Source organism: Capricornis sumatraensis, chromosome 23, assembly GCF_032405125.1.
Source record: "Capricornis sumatraensis isolate serow.1 chromosome 23, serow.2, whole genome shotgun sequence".
NCBI lineage: Eukaryota > Metazoa > Chordata > Mammalia > Artiodactyla > Bovidae > Capricornis > Capricornis sumatraensis.
Genome location: NC_091091.1, coordinates 42,982,085 through 42,993,889, shown reverse-complemented (window position 1 = coordinate 42,993,889; position 11,805 = coordinate 42,982,085).

Below are 11,805 nucleotides of genomic sequence, written 5' to 3'. Positions count from 1 at the left end.
TGCGTGTCTCAGTTCAGTTCAGTTCAGTCGCTCAGTTGTGATTCTTTGCAACCCCATGAATTGCACCACACCAGGCCTCTCTGTCCATCACCAACTCCCAGAGTTCACTCGGACTTACATCCATTGAGTCAGTGATGCCATCCAGCCATCTCATCCTCTGTCGTCCCCTTCTCCTCCTGTCCCCAGTCCCTCCCAGCATCAGGGTCTTTTCCAATGAGTCAACTCTTCCCATGAGGTGGCCAAAGTATTGGAGTTTCAGCTTCAGCATCAGTCCCTCCAATAAACACTGGACTGATCTCCTTTAGAATGGGCTGGTTGGATCTCCTTGCAGTCCAAGGGACTCTCAAGAGTCTTCTCCAACACCACAGTTCAAAAGCATCAATTCTTCGGCGCTCAGCTTTCTTCACAGTCCAACTCTCACATCCATACAAGACCACTGGAAAACCCATAGCGTTGACTAGACGGATCTTTGTTGGCAAAGTAATATCTCTGCTTTTCAATATACTATCTAGGTTGGTCATAACTTTCCTTCCAAGGAGTGTCTTTTAATTTCATGGCTGCAATCACCATCTGCAGTAATTCTGGAGCCCCAAAAAATAAAGTCTGACGCTGTTTCCACTGTTTCCCCATCTATTTCCCATGAAGTGATGGGACCAGATGCCATGATCTTCGTTTTCTGAATGTTGAGCTTTAAGCCAACATTTTCACTCTTCTCTTTCACTTTCATCAAGAGGCTTTTTAGTTCCTCTTCACTTTCTGCCATAAGGGTGGTGTCATCTGCATATCTGAGGTTACTGATATTTCTCCCGGCAATCTAAATTCCCAAAGCACTTTCACTTATCATTAATAGGATGATGAGAATTAATATTTACACAGCAGACACTCTAACAAATGCTTTATATCCATTGGGGTATATCAGCCTTCTAGCAGCCTTATGAAGTAGGGATGTGATTCTCCAAGTTTACAGATGAGGAAACTAATGCTTGAGGGGGTGGGGGGGAACTCACTTGCCCAAAAAGCCACACACTCAGGAAATGGTAGAGGCAGCATATGCCCAGAGGGTGCCCACTGCAATGGCCTCTTCTTGAGCTAGTCTCTTTTTATAGATGGACGCTCTGCTGAAGGACCACAGGGAGGCCCCTGTCCTCTCTGGTGGTGGCCTGGGACCTTCTCTGCACTGTCCCGCAGCTTCATTCTGCAGGACTTGCCCCATCTCTGGACTGCATCAGGGGAGGGGGAGGAAGATGGTCAGGTGTGGGCGGCCAGGGAGGAGGGGGAAGAAGAGGGGGCGTGAGCACGTCCCCATCCTGCTCCTCACCCCAGCTCAGCCCAACACAGAACACCAGGGCCCAAGGGGAGAAATGCACCCAGCCCAAGGCAAGGAAAAGCAGGGTGAGTTTCACGTCACCCAGATTACCCCTGGTCTGTCTGGACCCATTCTTGTTACTCAGAAAAACTTTCACCCAATGCCTGCATCTCTAAAAATACAGCTTATGTGTGCCTCTCATCATAAAAAAAAAAAAAAAAAAAAAAAACCATGAGAGTTACCAACAGATACTAAAATTATTGGCTGAAAGTTTGGTGGGGAATAAGATACTTACAAGGCTTAGATTAGTTATTAATTATAAAGGGGAAACCTGTAACTTAACAGTGACAGACAGTACTAAGTAATCCAAGGCAATGTCACTGTCATAGGACAAATCAGTGTCACATGCCTCCAGGCACGACGTCCTGAGAAGACAGCACCTGTGGTTTCTTGCCAAAGGCAGTCTGAATCTAAACATGAGGAAACCTCAGACAAACCCAAAGTGAGGGATATTCTTCAAAATGAAACTAGCTTACATGATTCAAAATCCCAAGGTCGTACTTTATAGCACAGGGAACTCTGTTCAAGGTTATGTGACAACCTGGATGGGAGGGAAGTTTCAGGGAAAATGTGAAAGCTGCTTAGTCGTGACCAACTCTTTGCAACCCCATGGACTATACACAGTCCGTGGAATTCTCCAGGCCAGAATACTGGAGTGGGTAGCCTTTCCCTTTTCCAGGATAGTTTCCCAACCCAGGGATCAAACCCAGGTCTCCCGCATTGCAGGTGGATTCTTTACCAGCTGAGCCACAAGGAAAGCCTGAGAATACTGGAGTGGGTAGCCTATCCCTTCTCCAGCAGATCTGAACCGGGGTCTCCTGCACTGCAGGCGGATTCTTTACCAACTGAGCTATTGGGGAAGCCCTCGGGGAGAATGGATACATGTATATGTATGGCTGAGTCCCTTTACTGTTCACCTGAAATTATCACAACATTATTTGTCAGTTGGCTATACCCCAATATAAAATAAAAAGTAAAAAAAAAAAATCCCAAGGTCAGAATTCCCTGGCGGTCCAGTGGTCAGAACTAGGTGCTCTCAGTGCCCAAGGTCCCTGGTCAGGGAACTAAGATACTACAAACCATGCAGTGAAGCCAAAAAAAAAAAAAAGAACAAAGCGAAAATGGCAAGGTCATAAAAGGCCAAGAAAGTCTAAAGAACCATCCCAGATAAAAGGAGATTTAAAAGATAGGATAATAAATGTGATGTATGATCCTTGACTGGATCATAGACCCAGGATGGAGCAAGCGGGTGGGATGAGGGGAGGTAGAAACTTACTATAAAGGACCTTACTAGGGAACTGTAGTAATTTAAATATAAACTGTGGGTTAAATAATAGCCTGCATGGATCAATGTCCCATTTCCTGATGTTGATAATCTTACTGTGGTTGTGTAAGAGAATGAATGTCTTTGTTCTCAGGGAACATACACTGAAGTGTTTATGGGCAAAAGAGGGATTGCACAAGTAAAACAAATGGTACCAACAGATGAATCTAGGTGAGACTGGTACTTCGGAGTTCTTTCTATGAGTTTGAATCATTTCAAAATTAAAAGTTTAAAAATTATGCACAAGTATTACATTTGGATGCTGGGAGGAAAGACATTTTAAGGACAGGCTTTGAGCTGCGGCATCTTGCAGCCAGTCCAAAAAAAAACAATGCCTTCTCTGGATTTTCTTAAGGTCTCTAAATGCACGGCCACACCCTTTGCACTCCACGAATTGGGAAGAGGCCCCCATCCTCAGAGATGCAGCTCACTGGCCTGAAGCTCTAAGTGTCTGAAGGAGAAACAGAGAAGTGCAGGAGGAAACCTGTGAAGCGCCAGAGACAGGAAGTAACAGCCCTCCTCCTTCACAGCAATTTGATCAAAATGGTCCCAGGGATGCTCTTGCTCACCTCTTCCCACTCCAGCGACATGGCCCTATTTAGTTCGAGCCAACTCATCGATTTTGCTCATTACTTTTCTTATTGAACTCTTTGGTCCACAGTGGAGATCATTTGCAAATAAAGCCCAGGGTTTCCAGGGGTTTCTGAGGCAATCATCCAGGCAGGAATGCAGTCTCTCATGTCAGATCAGCTTCTGACCATCCTTTATTATCATTTTTTAATATCACTCATTTTTTTCTCTGTTAAAGTTGTTTCTATCCATCTCACTTTGGCATTGCCCAGACCAATCTTCCTAAATTAGCAGAGTCCTGCAGTACCCTGCCTGGTGAAGGAAAGAGGGGGAAAAAAAAAAAGACAGACAGACTGTCTGCGGGAAAACTATTTAATTTGAGCTGGTTGCCCCTCTGAAAAATGATGTCCACATCAGATAAGGAGACTGCCAGTTTAAATTGTTCTATCAGAACCGAGCTGCCTGGAATGAAGCTCATTCCACACAATTGGAAACTGTTCTCTTCTGCTTTTTTTTTTTTTCAAAGCAATTGCCCAACTTGAAGGCTGTTTGTGATTGAAGTAGAGGCCACAATAATTTATACAGTAAAAGCCTCTATCTAGATCAAATTGTATATTTTCCAGGTAACTGTGCTGGGCAAATATTCCCTCTGTTTTATCTTTAATGCAATATCTTTATGCATTCTGTCAAGCTAACACTCCCTGGGGAATATTTTACACACTGATACACAGGCAACTTGCCACTTATTACAGTTAAGGTGGTTTGTCTTTTCAAAGATGAGAACGTGAAGCATTATATCTGCCTTGTGTAGAAGCAGTTTGCCCTGTGAATGTGCATGTATTGCCCTGATGGGTCTCTTCCTGTTCTAATTAATATGACAACATAGCATTGTCATCAGCCAGTATTTATGGGGGAGCCCTTTGAAGCCTGGATCTATCTTATTCAGGTCCTATCTTATTCTAGGGATCTAGGCAAAAGAAGTACTCACACAGCTGTGCAAGGAGTGGGCGGCAGCACCCTTTGCTGTGGCAAAACAGTGAGATTGGCTAAATAGATTATTATATATATACTGCCATTAAAGAACGAGATCAATGTATAGCGCCTGACATATTATCATACCATGATATATCTGGGGAAATCGAAAAAAGTGGACTGAAAAACATTCCTGCTGGAATGCCCATTTTCAGGGGGAAAAGAATCTCAGCATATGCAGTGTGTGTGTGTACATGGAGCTGTGCGTGAAGTTTATATTTCCATTTAAAAGTCTAGAATAATATACATCAAGCAGTTAACAATGGTAACCCTTGAGGACTGGGACTAGAACAGAAGGCAAAAAGACACATACTTTATTTCAGATGTTCATATATTATTTGAATTTTCTACAGAGAATACACTACTTTTGTTTAAAAAAAAAAAAAAGTGTATTTCTGGTTGCATTTCCCCACCTAGAAATAACAGTTGAAACACAAGACCCTCTCAGGGTTTTCTATTTGGGGTGGGTTTTTTTTTTTTTTGCTTGTTTATTTTGTTTTTTAAAAGGGGAAATTAAAGACACATGTCTGATGTCTATAAAATAATATGCAGTAAAATACATTTTAATCTCTCTCATTCATATAGATGTAAAATTTGTGGTGCTGGAGAAGACTCTTAAGAATCTCTTGGACAGCAAGAGCAAACCAGTCAATCCTAAAGGAAATCAGTCCTGAATATTCATTTGAAGGACTAACGCTAAAGGCGAAGTTCCAATACTTGGGCCACCTGCTACTCATTGGAGCCAACTCATTGGAAAAGACCTTGATGCTGGGAAAGATTGATGGCAGATGGAGAAGGGGCGGCAGGGAAGAGGATGAGATGGTTACATAGCCATCACCAACTCAATGGACATGAATTTTAGTAAACTCTGGGAGATAGTGAAGGATAGAGGAGCCTGGCATGCTGCAGTTCATGGGGTGGCAAAGAGTCGCACAAAACTTAGTGACTGAACAACAACAACGAAAATCCTAAATAGAATATCATCATGCTAAATCCAGCAATGTAAAATAAGAATATTATATTACAGCCAAGTTGAGCTTATACCAGTAAATCAAGGTTGGTTTATCATTAGAAAATCAGTGAGTATATTTTACCACCTTTACACATTCAAAAAGAAAAATTATATGATTTTTTTTCATAAATTATAAGAAGCATTTGATAAAATTCATTATGCCTACATGGTGGAAAAACAGAGTTGTAGTAAGCCAGAAATACCAGAAAGAGAGGGAAGCTTCCTTAAACTGATAAAGGATATTCACCCTCACCAAACATTATACTAACTGGGAAAATGATGGGAGTGTTAAGATTACAAATAAGACAATCATGTCTACTATCAATATTCTATTCAATATTCAATAGAATTCTATTCTATTCAATATTTTAATAGAGGCCCTAGCCAGACCAATAAGGCCAGAAAACAAACAAATAGCATAAGAATCAGAAGGACGACACCAAACTGTCATCATTTGTGGAAGCTATTATGTTTAAGTTTAAAGAATCTAAAAAAAAAAAAAAAAAAACTTGGGTAAATTACTGTGACTAATAAAAAAAAAACTTGGGTAAATTACTGTGGCAGGGTTACACAATTTTTAAAAATCAATATAAAAAATAATTGTATTTCTATATACAGTACAGATATATTTTTAATGATAATAATTTTCAATAACTTCAAAAATAGCAACTACTTACAAGTATAGCTAACAAAAGATACTCAAGTCATAGACAAAACTATATACCTTGAAAAAATTAAAGGAACCTAAATAAATGGAGAGATACACCATGCTCATAGTTTGGAAGACTCAATATTGCAAAATATCAACTCTATAGATTCAAAGCAAACTCTCAACAGATACTTTGTGTAAATTGAAAACTGACTCTAAAATTTTTGTGGAAAAAGAGCCAAGATCAGCCAGGAAACTTTTCAGAAGAACAAGAGGGGGATCTTGTCCTGACGGAAATTAAGAGCAGAAAAGAAAACTTATTATAAAGTTTTATTATTATTACTGCAGTACAGTGCTGGCTTTAGAAGACACAAATAGATCGATATTTGTGCATATACAGACACGTGGTTGATTCTAAAGGTAGCACCATAACGCAATGAAAAAGGCTAATAAATAGAGCTGGGATAATTTGGTATCTATAGGGAAAAAAATTTAACTGGACCCCTACCTCATACCACACTCAAAAATCAACTCTAGGCAGATCTAAACATAAGTGGCAAAATCCTATAGAAGACTATCTTTGTGGGAAAAAATTATAAAGCAAAGCAGAAAATATTAACCATAAAAAGGAAAATCTGATATAACTGACCACGTTAAAAATGTTAAACTTCTGCTTATCAAAGCATACTCTTAAGGGACTTTCCTGGTGGTGCAGTGGTAAGAATCTGCCTTGCGGAGCAGAGGTTGTAGGTTCAATCCCTGGTTGGGAAACTAAGATCTCACATGATGAAGGGCAGCTGAGCCTTAATGCCACAGCTAGAGAGTCCACGTGCCACAACTAACAGCCAGCGCAGCCAAATAAGTAATTGCTTTTAGAAGAACAACATATCATTAAGAGAGAAGAAAATGAAGCCACAGAGCAGAGCAGAAACAAATGTGCAACCCTTAAAACCAAGGAAGACTCAGATCCAGAATCAATTTGATAAAATTAAACTATCCAATATTTTCTAAAGGGCAAAGGACTTGAGACATTTCACACAGAAGAAACCCAAATGCCAATAAAGATATGAGAAGGTAAAGAAGAAATTCAAGTTAAAGCTACAGGGCGGGGCGGGGTGGCGGGGGAGGTCTCAGTGGTGGACTTCCCTGCCCATCCAGTGTTTGAGAATCTGCCTGCCAATGCAGGGGACACAGGTTTGATCTTTGGTTGGGGAACTAAGATCCCACATGCCCTGAGCAGCTAAGCCTATGTGTCCCAACTCCCGAAGCCTGCTCACCTAGAGCCCAGGAGCCTCAACGAGAGAAGCCGCCACGATGAGAAAATCCACCGCCAAGAGAAGCCCGTGAAAGTGAAAGTGAAGCTGCTCAGGCATGTCCAGCTCTTTGGGACCCCATGGACTGTAGCCTACCAGGCTGCTCCATCCATGGCATTTTCCAGGCAAGAATTCTGGAGTGGGTAGCCATTTCCTTCTCCAGGAGATCTTCCTGACCCAGGGATCGAACCCAGGTCTCCTGCTTTGCAGGCAGAAACTTTACCATCTGATCCACCAGGGAAACCAAAGGAGCTCGTGCACCACAGCAAAGAGTAGCACCCCCTCTCCACGGCTAGAGCAAGTCCACTCGCAGCCGCGGAAACCCGGCGCAGCCGAAAACAAATAAATGAAGCTTAAAAACAAAAAAGCCACAGTGCACTATCCCTACACACCTAGGACCCAGGCCCGGGCTGCTAAAAGCGTCTGTCATAAAGGAGGGGGGCTTGGGCTCCAGGGTGGGGCCCCCTCTCATCCCTCACTACCAGTTCTAATAGCGATGGTCTCCACACGACTTAGAAGCGTATCATTTGAGAAATTAGAAATTCATTTCTCTAAACCATCCTCCAAGCCGTTTCTGGTAGGCATCCTATTAAAGCTGATGTCCTACTTTATGTCACAAAGTCTCAGGATTAGAAATGCCATTCGTGAAGTCTCTCTCTCTCTTTTTTTCCAATTCTTCTTTGAAGCAAGCACTTTGACTACCACTCCGGTCCCCTCAAACTTCTCTTTCCCTTCTATTCTTGGGCTTGTTCAGGCTACTGCAAGGCTGCATCTTTCAAACTTTGTGAAGGCCCTTTGCTTCAAGTACTAAATCACTTTGGCCCAGTGTACACAGCATCTTTTTTGGTTTAGGTTTTTTAAAAATTTTTATTGAAATATAGATATTCATAGTGTTATGTTGCTTTCGGGTGAAAAGTGGTTCAGTTGTGTGTGTATATTTATATATATATAAATATACATATACTGTGTGTGTGTGTGTGTGTGTGTGTGTGTGTGTGTGTGTACACATGCTGTGCTTAGTCACTTCAGTCGTGCCCTACTCTTTGTGACCCCATGGACTAGAGCCTGCCAGGCTCCTCTGTCCATGGGAATTCTCCAGGTAAGAATACTAGAGTGGGTTGCCATGCCCTCCTCCAGGAGATCTTCCCAACCCAGAGAACAAACCCTGATCTCCTGCACGGCAGGCAGATTCTTTACTGCTGAGCCACCAGGGAAGCACATATACATATATTCTTATATTTATATATTTTATTCTTATATATGATTCTATATATATATATTCTTTTTTACTCCTTTCCATTATACATTATTACAAGATATTGAGTATAGTTTCCTGTGCTATACAGCAGGTCCCTGTTGGTTATCTATTTTGTATTTAGTAATGTTTATATTTTAACCCCAACCTCTTCATTTATCCCTCCCCCACGTCCCCTTAGGCCACTATGTTTTCCATGTCTGTGAATCTATTCATGTTTTGTAAGTAAGTTCATTTGTATCATTTTTTAGATCCCACATATAAGCGCTATCATATACACTTGTCTTTGTCTGACTTACTTCACGTGGCATGGTAATCTCTAGAAGCGACTTAGCAGCAGCAGCAGCAGCAACCGCATCTTAAAGCACTTTTCCATCAGAGCCTGCACCTCTCAGAGCCATGAGACAGGGATCCTGTCTTATCCCTTGAACTTACTCCAGGGACCAAGGTAGATGAGTGGCCTCAGGGGAACAGGACGCAGCCTGGCTGCCCCTCCTTACATCGAAGGCTTTCTTTTTCTTCCTTTTCTATGCACTTGCATTTCAGATAAAGTGCCCATCTCCACGGCCAAGAAGAGGTCAAATTAAGAATGGTGCTCTTTTTAGCAACCACAAAAAGTTCTCATTTTCTCATTGAGTAAAGTTCCCTAATGGCTGATATATGAGCCCAATTTCTAACCCTTCCTGAATTGCACCATTTCCCTCTCACTGACTTGGGCTCCCCGTGGGGCAGATTGCCTTGGGCACCACAGGTGCTGGGAGGAACCAGCAGGAATCATCATTTCTCCCTTCCAGGCTTCTTGCCTTTGGTATTTTAATTCATCCCGAAGTCCTAACCCTTACTAGAGAACTGAGGTCCTTAAGCTGCCCCCATCTGAATCGGATGCAGTAGCCCAGGTTTATTTAAAGAAAACCAGTTCCTCCTTCCAGGCTAGTCTTGAGAAGACAGAGGGTAAAACTGGATGGAAGGAGGGGTTCAAGCTGTTTAATAAATGACCTAAAAGAAAATCACTATCCATAAGGTTCTTAAATCAGAGCCTCTGTATCTGTGGCTTTTAAAGACCCTGGAAATTTACCCCCTCCCCTGCAAGCAACCGCCTTTGTACTGAGATGGATTCTGTCATTGGACCAAGAAGTTCCCAGAATGAGGTGTCCGGGCTTCCCAACCTGACCCACGCATACCGTTCCTGACTATGCCATCTCGTGCCTAGTCTAGAGCCGTGAGACACAAGACCCAAGAGCCTGCATTCCCTAAACAGCGGCTTGAGGCATCTGAACATGTAAGATGCCTTAACTCAAGGATACGGTGCTGTGTGCTTAGAACCTCATTCGTGTCTGACTCCATGGGTCTTTGAGATCCCACGGACTGTAGCCCACCAGGCTCCTCTGTCCCGGGATTCTCCAGCAAGAATACTGGAGTGGGCCGTCATGCCCTCCTCCAGAAGATCTTCCCAACCCAGGGATCAAACCCAGGTCTCCTGCACTGCAGGCAGATCCTTTACCATCTGAGGTGGCTGTATCTTAAACCCAAGTCTAAGCCCTTGGCTCTTAAATCTAAGGACTCTCTTGGCTACAAACAATGCCATCACCTCCGGCCTGGCACTAGTACCTGAAGCGCCCTGTGCATGGGCAATAGAGGAAGCTGATGCCCTGGGATACTCTAGTCTAGACCTGCAGATGCCCCCCTTCTGGGGGAGAGTTTAGTCAAGGAAATGTTCATCCTGTCCTTGGGTTCTGGAAGGTTTTCTATTTTCTAATACTTTTTGTTTGTTTATTCAAACATTTGGCTGTGCTGGGTCTTCACTGGGGCACACGGGATCTTCAATTTCAGCATGTGGGATTTAGTTCTCTGACCAGGCATCAAACCCAGACCGCCCACATTGCGAATGTGGAGACCTAGCCACTGGATCATCAGGGAAGTGCCTCAGAGGGTTTTCTACCACTATTAAAGAAGAAATTTGCATCCCAAAAGTAGTCTCTTTCTCTCCACAGCCACCTCTGAAAGCCTTCAGAGTCCTGGAGAAATCTGAATTTGATGGACTCTGATGTAAGTGAGAGTATAAGTAAGGGTGTCCCCGGTGGCTCAGTGGTAAAAAACCCACCTGCCAATGCAGGAGATCCAGGTTCGAGCCCTGGGTAGGGAAGATCCCCTGGAGAAGGAAATGGCAACCCATGCCAACGTTCTTGCCTGGGAAATCCCATGGACAGAGGAGCCTGGAAGGCTGCAGTCCACGGAAGTCTCAAAATAGTCAGACACAACTTAGCAACTGGGCATGCACGCACGATGTAAGTGAACCACGTTGGGCTCAATTCACTTCTGTGAAGCTTTGAACTGGAAACAACAGGCGTCCTGTTTTGAAGAATGTCTATGCAGCGAGCACTTGCTGTGTGCTTCACATATGTGATTTTATCCTTTCCTTGTGTTAAAAAAACAAGAAACCCCAGGCTCAGAGGGGTTAAGTGACTTGCCTGAGGTCACACAGCTGTCTGATACCTGACTCCGAGACCTCTCCTGTCCCTGGACGCTGGGTTACCTCGCACTGAGCTGGGTCCTCCCGCAGTGGGCATCAGGGTGTTCTGAGGTCATCCTCTCTCCCCAGCAGGAGCCCCTGTGTGCCCACAGCACACATCCGGACTTCACAGGGAAAGAAGAGCCATCTGGGTTTCTCTAGCACAACCCAGCTCAGCAATCTCTGACCCGACTCAGCTGCTTAGCAACCTTCTGTGGCTCCCTGTCACCATGCCCAGGAATGTCCAGGCCTCTCAGCCAGAGTCCCCCAACTTCTTCCTAGCACTTCATGGTCTAGGAACACAGACCTGTGTCAGCCCCATCAAGCCATGCTCTCTCTCTCTTCCCTCCCCTCCTGCCACTCCTTCCTGCCACTGGATTCTGAGTCTTCCCACAACTCCTAATACTCATGTGACCCCCCCCCTCCAGGAAGCCTTCTCTGATTCCTCCCCCAGTCGCTTGCCGCCACACCCCACCAAAGTCCGTACCCCCTGTCCAGTAACAATTTGGCTGTATGTGTCCCACCCAGCAGTATCCTGAGTATGGGACTGCATCTGGTCACAACTTTTTTCCCAGTGCAGCCTTCAGCTGATTATTGGAGGTGGGGTCTAAACCTGCCCTGGGGTTGCCTGGCTTCCTAGCAGGAGGGGACACTGGCCCAAAAGTGGCTGTAGGTGTCAGCCCCACTGAAACCCTAAGTTTCCGCCCTTGGAGCTGCAAATGAAGGCCATGTGCACAAAAGGCACAGCATGGTCGCCTCTCCTGGAACAAAGAGA